The sequence below is a fragment of the Gymnodraco acuticeps genome, unplaced genomic scaffold (assembly GCF_902827175.1).
Source record: "Gymnodraco acuticeps unplaced genomic scaffold, fGymAcu1.1, whole genome shotgun sequence".
Taxonomy (NCBI): domain Eukaryota; kingdom Metazoa; phylum Chordata; class Actinopteri; order Perciformes; family Bathydraconidae; genus Gymnodraco; species Gymnodraco acuticeps.
Window position 1 is genome coordinate 740,253 of NW_022991766.1, and position 12,011 is coordinate 752,263.

Consider the following 12,011-nt stretch of genomic DNA (forward strand, 5'->3'; position numbering starts at 1 on the left):
GAAAACATGGGAGCGGTGGAGATGAGGAGGTGTTGGCGTTCTGGCGATTTACTTGGAAGTCTTCAGTAGAAGCTACTGGGAGTCCCAGCAGCTTCTACTGAAGCCAGTCCCCAACTCCGGGGACTTCTGGCCGGGGACTTTGGGTGGCAGTATACGCCGTGAAGTTGTTTGCGGCCTGCCAGTAAACAAACTTCTCCAAAGCAGAAGAAGAAGTGACGTCAGCAGCTTCATTTGCCTAATCCTCCCTCAATATACCAATGATAATGTCTCATTGTATACTTTTGGAATGCTAGGAGAATGTTTGTAGAAGATGTATTGGAAATCAAGTTGTAATGGAATCAGTGTTAATTAGTGATGTTATGTTCGCGAACGATCCGATTCTTTTGAATGGCTCTTTCAGTAAGAACGAAGGGAACCGAGTCGTACTTGATGAGACCCGTTCTTTTTATCGCTGGTTCACTACCTGCCATAAATCCACTCGCCTTTACGTGAACAGTGAATAAGCTGGATTTTGTTCCCCAAGCGTATTCTGTGAAGACCCTCCCCTACTCTGATTGGTTAGGTTTAGGCACGAGGAGTGAGATGTTGTGGGTTAGGGTTAGCCAATCAGAGGCAGAGTAGGAGTGGGTCTTAACCAAATACGCATGAGAGAGAGAAGTCATAAAAAGTGGTACAGGTAAACAACGTGTTTATCGGTGAAGAAATGAGCTAAACGCAATATCGCAGCAGCATTTGGATGGACTTCAACAAAAACATAGGCAATGATAAAGCACAGTGCAACATTTATAAAGCCAAAATATCATTTAAAGCAGGGTCAACAAATAATCTCCACCGCCCAAAAAAAAACGGCTCTCGGAAAGGAACGGAGCAATAAGATCCGGCTCCTTTCAAAGAGCTGTAATTCCCATCACTAGTGTTAATTTGCGTCTCAAGATGTTACAGCATGATTACACGACAGGCCCTAGAGTGTCCAACACCTGTGAGAGCAGAAGCCATCGTAGACTCACTGATTATTAACCTGCATTGTGCCCCAGTGTTGACACAGTTTGTCAGTGAAGCTGCTGATCAGCTCATCCTGGTCGAGGACAGAGCTTTGTAATGAGGAGAGAGAGGAGGGCATGTCTGAACGTGTTCCTTACCAAGCATCTTATCAAACTGAAAGTTCAGAAAAGTTGTTGTTTGTTTTGGCTTGCATACAGTCCTCTCTGATGAATCCTTGTCTTATCATCCTTCTTGTATTGACTAAAATATAATATCCGTTGCCGGGATACTGTGCTGAGCGTTGAGCACGGTGCACTTCACACGCACACTGTGCCAAATGTTATTGCTCACCGCCAAGAAAAATCACACTTCACTAATTTCAATGAGCTTGGAGCTACAGCTGTGTTTCCGTGGGACTTGATATTAACTGGGGGCATCCTGTGATTTAATATAATCGCAGCAATTGTCCATAATGCTAATCTGGTACCTGCAGTAATTGGTTGAAGACAGAGGTCTGGTGAGAATACTAATCATGATACTAGTCCCAAACTCAACTGAAACTAAAAAATAACATAAATCAGTGGTTAGAGTAATGTTGTGAATCGAGTGGCCCATGGTGGGGTTATGGTATGGGCAGGCGTATGTAATGGACGACGAACACAGGCCACTCGATTCACAACATTATCCTAACCCTAACCCTACCCCTACCCCTACCCCTACCCATCACACCAGATACTGACTGGTTTTCGGACCCCCCCAGACCCCCCCAATAAAGCAAAACTGCACGTTTCAGAGTGGCCTTTTATTGTGGCCAGCCTAAGGCACACCTGTGCAATAATCATGCTGTCTAATCAGCATCTTGATGCCACACCTGTGAGGTGGGATGGATTATCTGGGCAAAGGAGAAGTGCTCACTATCACAGATTCTTTCAGATTTGTGAACAATATTTGAGAGAAATGGTTATTTTGTGTTTATAGAAAATGTTTTAGATCTTTGAGTTCATCTCATGAAAAATGGGAGCAAAAACAAAAGTGTTACGTTTATATTTTTGTTCAGTGTAGTTCTACACACAAAAAACACGTTTAAATTATCTCTTTATGTGGACATTCAAATTGCTCTTTTTAAAACATTATTGATCCAACACAGGTGTCGAAATGTCAATCCCAGCAGGTCAAGACCGGGGCGTGTGTCTGTCTGTCTGTCTGTAGTTCTGTCTGTCTGTAGTTCTGTCTGTCTGTCTGTCTGTCTGTCTGTCTGTCTGTCTGTCTGTCTGTCTGTCTGTCTGTCTGTCTGTCTGTCTGTCTGTCTGTCTGTCTGTCTGTCTGTCTGTCTGTCTGTAGGTCTGTCTGTCTGTCTGTCTGTCTGTCTGTCTGTCTGTAGTTCTGTCTGTCTGTAGTTCTGTCTGTAGTTCTGTCTGTCTGTCTGTCTGTCTGTCTGTAGTTCTGTCTGTCTGTAGTTCTGTCTGTCTGTAGGTCTGTAGTTCTGTCTGTCTGTCTGTCTGTCTGTCTGTAGGTCTGTCTGTCTGTCCTGATGACTGTAGCTGCATCTGTTGCCGCTGGCTGGATGTTGCCCTCGGCCTCATGGAAACTGTAGCAGGCAGGATATTGGGGACTAGTGGAGGCCCCTGGAAAAGCCCCGCTGCTAAGGCAGCTTAGCTCGGAGAGCTGGTGTCAACACGGGGGCTCTTTGTTTCTGATCTTGCTGAGCTGTGGGGGGTTGTCACAAAAATCCTGGTTGGTATGGGATATATGCCATGGTAAGGTATTTCTCAGGGCTACATTGGTTGGTTATTGTGTTAAACCGGAAACCACCGCAGTTTGGATGTTTTTGATCTACGTTGACATACCCAGGGGCATTATCTTCTAAAATATCCACTGTCATACTACCTATTCATGACAGTAGATATTCATCATGGGCCATTGTGTTTGATAAATGTAATCCTTACACTTCACTTCCTGTGTCCCATTTCACTAAAATGAAATTGTGCATGAGATGAGCTGGGTTAGTAGAGTGGGGATTTGTAACCTCACACTCAGAGTAATGGCTCAAACTAAAGAGGTGGCATTTGTGCCACTGAGGGGAGTTCAGCAGACCCTGGAGTGTGCACTGAGCATGTGTGTGTGTCTGTGCACACACACATCTCTTCAAGCCAGTGTGAGGCGACACAATGAAACCCCTGTGTGTCCCTGTCCCACCATACTTGTCTCCAGGTCCTCTCAAGCAGTGATTCTCAAACTTTTTTCAATAATGTACCCCCTTTGAAAAAAGATTCAGCCAAGTACCCCCTGATCAGCGCAACAACAATTTGTTAGGGAAGAAATGCCTATATAAAGAGGTACAGTACAGTGCTGCACCATCAGTGTCTGATTTATTAAAACAACAACATTGTAACTGAGAAACACTTAAATGCTACATTTCAAATGTTTACAATCCATCACTAAATTCATGGCAAACCAATTTTAACATCATGCAATAACACTAAGATGACATTAGTTGCATTGAACTGATCTTTTTAATAAGTTGTACTTACAATGTAGTGAAACATGTGCTTGAGCTTCACTGAGGATCTTTGTTATTCTCAGTGACAGGAAGGCCACTGCAGTTATTACACTTCGCGTTTTGAAATATGTGTAACTCTGTTAATATAAAACCCACACTGCTCTAACTTCGCTACTTTTCCTGAATTTTATTTATTTATTTTTCATTAACATAAAATAAATGTCACGTACCCCCTGCAGTACTCCAACGTACCCATAGGGGTCCGCGTACCCCCATTTGAGAACCACTGCTCTAAAGGGACATTGTTGGTGAGATCAGACAGTTTCCTTCACCTCAGTCCTTCCTTCGCAGCCTTTGGCCTGGTGGCAGTCAGCACTGCAGAGAAAGCTGAGTGTTTCCAAACTGCATAGACGCAAACCATGGCATGTATACACAATTGTCACACAATCATCTACATCTATCACACTGACATTGTAACTATTCAGTAATAATTAATTATTTAATACATTTTCCAAAAACCTTACTGTAATTTATTTCCTAGTGTAATCAAACTGACGTGTTTGTGGCTGCATCATTCAACCCCCCTTCCATCCTACTCGTACACACTTGCATGCAGAGATGGTAAATGACTACTTGGCAGACAAGTCACAACTGTCAGCATCACCTTGAAGCTGAAACAGGACAAAGTAATCAACTTCAGCCCGCCACTCATTCTGCACTTTTCACATTTGGCCATATTCAGTTGCCTGTCTCTTTCCTTGGCACAAATCACCCTCAGAGGTGTGTGCAAATATTGATACATTTGAGTAACACTTCATTTAGTTTTCTGAGCCACTGTATTTTTCCACAAAAAGACAGTGGCTCAGATGGACAAAAATAATGATATGATATTTTATTTTTCAGCGAGGCACTGTCATAAAGGCAAAGGCAGACCCAACTGCTCTGATGGCATACACAAATAAATATATTACACAGCCTTTTATAAACGTGGCACCTTTCTCACAAAATCACAATGTATTAAACCCAAACCCCTGCATCATGTCAGGTATCGTATTGCCCGACTCTTTCAAATACATGGCCCTAGTTCCCTTCCCTCTATTATTTGAAACAACAGCCAGACCATCCAAATGCTAAATACTCCTTCATTTCCCCTCACGTGGGCTCAAGGCCCGCCAAACCTGGAAGAGAACGGGGTAGAAAAACATGGGAGGGAATGGGGGTGGAAGTGAGTAGCTCCAATAGGGGCCAGTAGTGGGGTTAATCCACAACCCAAACATTGTTCCATCATCTAATCAGGCTGGAAATGGGACGGACTGGCTGGAATACTAACATTTAGCTTAGGGCTAGGCCATTTTAGTCGCAGGAAATTTGGCTTGTATAATCAGAGCAGCTTATCAAGAGTGGAGGGGAACGGGAGGGAACAGGGCGTCTGAATTCAGACCGTTAAAGCTCTTAGCAAAACAAGCAAGCTGTCTCCTCTGCTTGAATACCAGGTGAATTATTTGAATGCAAAGAGCGTTTGTTACTCGTACTATGAGGCTAGCTTTTGTTAAGACAGAAACTACATTTCATTTAGAACTTTTGGAGGTTTTCTGCACTACTTTGGTGCTTCTGGCAGTCCAACCTGTCCTTATTCACTGAATATTTAACAGCCCGGGTAGATGGCACAGTCTGGCATGTGAATGGCTGCAGTGAGGGAGTGTGGCACATTGCTAAGCTGTTTTAGACTCATTGAGTCAATGACATAATGTGAAAGACACTGTTGTAAAGAAAACTTCTTATGCTGTGGGTTCAGTTGATCCAACTATTTGACAACAGCTAGAGGGATTATACATGTTTATAAAAGTGGCAGTTGATCAAATGTTATCGTCGTTAATCGAGTGATAAAGTTTTATAGCTTGCCGCATGTTGTGGAAGTAAGACTCCCCTTTTTACAAATTGATTTGATGTCTGAAGGAAAAGTCTTTAAAGTGAACTGCTTGATATTTCAAGACGGGTCTTTAAACTTTGATAAATCACCGTTTAAAATATATGAAGCCTATATGCATCACTTTCAACAGATTTGTCCCCTATTGTCCTTAGTTTTATGAAATACTTGAATCTATAGAGCCATTACTTTCCCACCTGCACATTTATTTCCTAGCTTTTTCTTTAACGTTGAATACTGCATCTGTATTTTCCTATAAAGAGAGGATGATACAAATATACGGTTTGACATGAAACGGCTATGCTTCATTTGTGAGACATTCGAGAGTCAACCTCCTTGTTTAGTTTTGAGCTTCCTCAAATGATGAGTTTGTGAACATTCGACTTTTGCAGACAGAAAGAACCAAACCTCAACATCTAACGAAGGTCAGAAGCTGTTGTGAACTCCATTGAGAATCACTGAAACTTTGGTGGCTAAAATCAACATGTCACAGACGATTTTATACATTTACATTTTTTTCTGTAGAATTAAAGCAATAATCTTGTTAGATTTTCCTGCAGACATTCAGCTCCTTACATGTATGAACATTTGATTGACACTGAAAACAGCTTTTTTCCTTTTGTGCTAATATTTTTAACACCATTCGTAATTGTTTACTGTTAATGTGTAGGGATGGGTACCGAGCCCCGGTATTAAAGGGGCCCCGGGCTGAATTATTAAAGACCAATTATTAAAGACCGTGGTACCGTTAAACTCCGACATTATCGGTCTTTTTATCGGTACTGGATAAAAAAGATATGTCATGTGTATTATTAAACATTATATTGCAGTCTTAGTGTCGCCAACTCCCTTTCTAACATGCAAAAAGACGAAAAAAATGTGTCTGATGTATTTCGATCTTTCCAATCCAGACGAGAGATATCTCTCTCTCCCGTCTGTGTGCGAGGGGGCAGGGCAGTTTACACACACGCAGCTGCTACATGCATGCAACACACACACACACGGCGGAGATGGCAGAGAGATCTAAGCGCTCCGAGGTGTGGTTAAATGTTACCCGTCTCGATGTGGACAATGCTCATTACCAAAAGTACAATAAGAGTTTAGCATGTCAGGGCGGTTAATGATTGGAGGTAACTGAGTTATTTATTTTGTTAAAGTTTCAGCTATTCTGTTTACAATTCTGTCATCAGATTATTTAATATGATTTGTTAAAATACTGTTTCTTTTGAATTTAAATAAAAAGCAATATTCATTTTGTTTACAATTTGTTTTATCTCAAAAGAACCGATAAGAGTACCGTTAAAGCACCGGATCGATAAGCGGTATCGATAAAAGTAGTAGTACCGTTAAAACCTTAACGGTACCCATCCCTATTAATGTGGTAGTAATTTGTTGAAATGCTCCTTACTGTAAGAATATAGTTTGCTGGCAAGATGGCAAAAGTTGAATTTGTATTACATTTGTCCTTGTCTTTCCAGCAACCGTGACATATACAAAGCTGTTTTATGCAAAGTTGACCTTGCTGTAGTGCAGGGTTTTTTCCGACAGCACTTCTCGCATAGTTTCTAATTGACATCATGGGTTTGACTGTCATGACAACCGCTGACACTGTGTGTTTAGGGTTTGATTGATGGTGGAAAGAGTAAGAATGCATCTTCACAAGGATGGTTTAAAAGTGATTCACAACATACTTGGATGACATGTATCAATGGCAAATTAGCAGAAGCTTGTTCATTACGGCTACGATCCCTTACTGAGAGACACACAAAGAGAAAGGATTGAAGAAAGCAGCCCCTGCAGCTCTGAACTTTGACCTCCTGGTGTCTGATTGAAGCATTGTTAATATTGATGGGTCACATTCCTCCCATTTCTCTTAAAGTCTGTTTCTTCTTTCAGATTTGTTGCTTTATGACTGGAAAAATACCTGAATATAATGTTATCGTGATATGACACTAGATGCCCTCTTAGATTGGAGGGAGCTGTAGCTCAGTGGGATAGTGCATTGATCTTTGGATCAGGGGAGCACTGGTTCAATCCCCACTGCAGTCAGCATGTCGTTGTGTCCCTGGGCAAGAGACTTCACCGCAAATTGCTCCTGTGGGGATTGTCCACAGTATCGAGTGAATGTAACTGACTTTGGGTAAAAGCCTCTAACAAGTGACATGTAATGGATGTCTTTTATATCTTAAAATGGCATGTGTGTTTGTTGTAAAAGTGATCTAATTCTGTATTATTTCTTAATATTTAGGGAACACACCAACAGTCAAACCTACAAAATCGTCATAGCATTGATATCTATAAGTAATTGGTCAAATATGTTTGTCATTTCATATTTTGTCGAACAGCCTTACAACTCTGTTGAAGTGAGATGGAAAGCTTAACTGGAAAACCTTTTTGCACAAAGGGTGTAGCTTGTCTTCTGGAATTACTGTCACAGAGTGTTTAGCTGAATATGACAGCTTCTGCGTGTGTGTGTTTAGCTTTCTGCTCAGTCTGCAGTGCACATGTCCATGTAACCATGAGCAGTGTAGGGTTGCAAAATTCCGGGAATTTTTAAAGATGGAAACTTTACATGGGAATAAACGGGGATGTAAGGGAATAAACAGGAATAAACGGGGATTTAAGGGAATAAACGGGGATTTAAGGGAATAAACAGGAATAAACGGGGATTTAAGGGAATAAACGGGGATTTATGGGAATAAACTCGGAATTTTCTAAATTGAAGGTTGGCTCTTCATAGGGAATTTACTAGGGATGCTCCGATCGCCAATTTCGGGGCCGATCGCCGGAATCAGTATCGGCCGATACCGATCGCCGATCCAATCGAGTGGGCGGGGCCTAAATGGAAGATTTAAACATCACTTTAAATCTTCTATTTAAAGTGATGTTTAAAACTCAGTTAATGGGGCTCATTCACTGGAGCTTCCACAAACAACAATCAACTTAATTATTACATTCAAATGATGTACATTATTCAAGTTTACATTCACTTTGGAGAATAACACGGGAGAAATGAGCGGAAGCGCTCGATTTTCCTCTCTCTCTCTCTCTCTCTCTCTCCCCCTCTCTCCCTCTCCTGACAGCCTGTCAGTATCTCATGCAGCTCACTGATCCAGTAATGAGTGACCCGACAATGAAGAATACATATATTTATAATAACTAGTTTAGCTTGTTCCAGAGGTAGATCAAATAGCTAAGTGTGTTAGGTCTAACTCTTACGGTACGTCCACACAGCAGCTTTTCAAAAATCTTGAAAATCTTGGAGCTGGGCGTGTCTGAACGCTTGGGGATTTTTTGCGAGCAACGCGACCAACAACCAATCACATGAATCTCCCGCCCCCGACATACAAAGCAAAAAAAACCGGGGATTTTATGCGAGCAATATATATATATATATATATAAACTCCCCAAACAGGCGAAAACCTACCAGTTTCACCCACTGTCTCTGCCACCTCCCTCCATGCCTGGTTCCTCCGGTTTGTATCCCGTTAATAGTTGTGGTCGTAAAGAACCGGGTGATTTGCTACCATAATTTCTCGTTTGGAATATGAGGAAATGAACTGCGGTCTGGTTCTCCCTGTGTGTGTGTTTCGCTGCGCTTACCGGTCCGGCGGGCGGAGCTGCAGGATTTCTGCTTCACACACGTTGCATACCGCTATTTTGCTGTCTTTTTCGGACACCTTAAAATAATGCCAGACCGGTGAAGCCATTTTGGCGAGCTTGTTTTGCCGGACACAGAGAAAAGTGTCATGTATTTTACGTCATGCGATCGGCTCTCGCGATCGGCATGTTTAGAGAGCACCGATCGATCGGTAGAGAGTGAGTATCGGCCGATCTCGATCGGTGACCGATCGATCGGAGCATCCCTAGAATTTACATATAGTTGGGGAAAGTTATTTTAGCATAATCTTGACTAAAACAAACAGATGCCATTCAAATACACTTGAATATCCACGCCATTCCTCCATCACATGCACACTGCTTACTGCATGGCTATTGAGACCACACCTCCTACAGGCACTGTGCATTCCTCAATCACATGGACACATGATTTCTAGAAGTAATATTTAACTCAACATTCATGTTTTTGTTCTTCAATGAAACAAATGATTTTTCAATAAAATAATTAAAACTTGTTCTGTTCTACTTACACATACATCTGTTGAAATGTCATGTTTTTTAATTGTAACATTTTGCATGGATGTTTTCTTATGACAAAACAAAATGTTTATATTTATGCTTGGATATGATACAATTCCCTCAATTCCCAGAATTCCCATTATTCCCATGGAAAGTTTCCAATATGGAATATTTCCAAAATGCCCCAGTTTAACTTTCCATGGAAATGTACCGGACATTTTCCGCCCCTTTGCAACCCTAAGCAGCTGACACACTGCAGCAGTGCATGTTTATCAGCAGGGGTCGATAAGAACAAGTGGTTGGTATAAATCTGCTCATACAAACTAATCGTGGTCCTTATCCAGTGTTGTGACAGTATCACTTATTCAAGAACAGAACATCGAAGATATCAGCAATGTACAATATTTTTGAAAAACACTATATGATACACAGCTGTCATCTTTAAGGCTGCCGGGCCTCATGTGGTGTTTTGGCTTTGAGAACTGTTAAAGGTAGGGTGGGTAAGAATTAGGGATGCACGATATTGGTTTTTTGAAACCGATACCGATAACTTCCTGCTTCTCAAGACCGATACCGATACCGATAACCGATAATAATATAATATATATATATATATATTAAATGTACCTGTAGTTTTTGCACACCTGGTGGTAAAAAAAAGACTAGTAGTGAGCAAATGACATGAGCATTACTACTATGAACAAAACAAAGCCAAGAACAGTTTTGACTCTCGTCAAGCGCCATCATTTCTATGATGAAGTTAGAGATCGTTTTAGCCCTGGGGTCGTCTCTGGTAAACTTCTTGCCTTTTTCAAAAGCCTCGTCGATAGGTAAAAGCCCCGGTGCCTTTGCAGCTGGCTTTGGATTCGCCGCTAGTTTAGCAGCGCAGGCGTCTTCGTACGCTTTTAACACACCATCGTAGCGATGGCGATGTTTCAGGTGACTAATCAGGTTGGAAGTATTATAGCTCGTTGCCTTTTTCCCTCCTCGTGGAACTTCTGCATTTGTTAATACAAATAGCAAGCGAACTATCTAACTCTGAAACTTTGAAATAGTCCCATACTACCGACGACATGTTTGTTTACTGTCCTGGCTTCACGGCCGCACACCATTTACGTCACAGCCAGGCATGAGTTAGGGAGCGCTGGATTTGTGAAGAACTCCACTCTTCCTAAACCACTAATACCACAGTACTGGCAAAACGGGAGGAGCCGAGTGAAAAACAAGCGCCCCTCATCCCAATCCACCCACACCGCAGTATTTCTTTCTTTTTTGTTACCCAAAAAATATATTGTATATTATCGGGGCTATTAATACTTGTATCGGGTTTATCGGGATGACGTCATAATTCCTAATATCGGACCGATAATTATCGGGCCGATAATTATCGTGCACCACTAGTAAGGATGGAGAAACCAGCTCGAGTGCGCTAGAATTTGAAAATACACAACCGAAAAAAATCTGCCCCTTCCTTCAGAGTTCCTTACAGAGCCCCTCCTCCAACACACACGAACGCGCACATGACCAATGAGGGCACGAGATAAGTTTGTGCACAGATGGAAGGCTGACAGGCAGGTAGGCCATCCAGTTACTTTAGCCGGGCCGGCTCAGATGATTGGTCGTGCTTTTTACAGCGCCACGGCTTCCACAGATGACATTTTGTTATGTATTTATTTTCAAAGCATTTCATATATTCATTGCTATCGGGGTGTTAAGAGCATTCCATGGAATATAACAAGTGTTTCTGAAGTGAATGACCTACCCCACCTTTAACTGAATAGGACAAATCATAATTGTCCGGCCCTCGCTTTATATATACTGTACATTTGGAAAGATGCTGGCATCATTGAGATTGCAACACAGGTCTGTCCGCATGACACACCCCTGCGTTGCATAAAGGTTAGTGTTATGACAACACATCAAGTCTTAATTACACTGTCAAAAGATGAATCACAGACCCAATAAGTGTTTGCAGAGATGTTTGATTACTTCAAAGTTTGTATTTTCTAATGAACTATTTAGGTTTTGTCCATCCTCTTTCCATAGGTTAATGTTTAGAATTGTCCACATTGGCTCTCAGTTTGTGCAAAAATAGTGCCATATTTTCATCCATTAAATAAAGGTCTATCACGTCGAATTGAAGTAATGGGAATTCAGCCACATATGGAGCAAAGTTCTGGGTGGTCTCCAGATTCCCAGTGTGAACACAAACAGCAGACGGACACTCATTCAGAGCTCATCAGATAACAGACAGTGGGCGGCTCTCCAGAGACGAAGGTGTGACATCGAAAGCAGCCTCGCTCTGGGGAAACAGCTGACAGAACAGCAGTCCCTAGAGTGCTGTTATTTCACAGCTTCTCATTAAGCATGTAACTAACCATGATTTATTTGTATTATTTCATATGTTTGTGTCATTACAGTGAGTTCTTTGCATATTTGAGTTATATTTAAATGTATTTTTG

At 41.7% G+C, this 12,011-nt stretch overlaps 1 protein-coding gene across 11 annotated transcripts in view; it reads left to right on the forward strand.

Annotated features, from left to right (window-relative positions):
- Window positions 1–12,011, forward strand: part of LOC117535094 (LIM and calponin homology domains-containing protein 1-like) — a 124,665-nt gene that overhangs the window by 21,886 nt on the left and 90,768 nt on the right. The gene's annotated exons all lie outside the window — the stretch shown is intronic.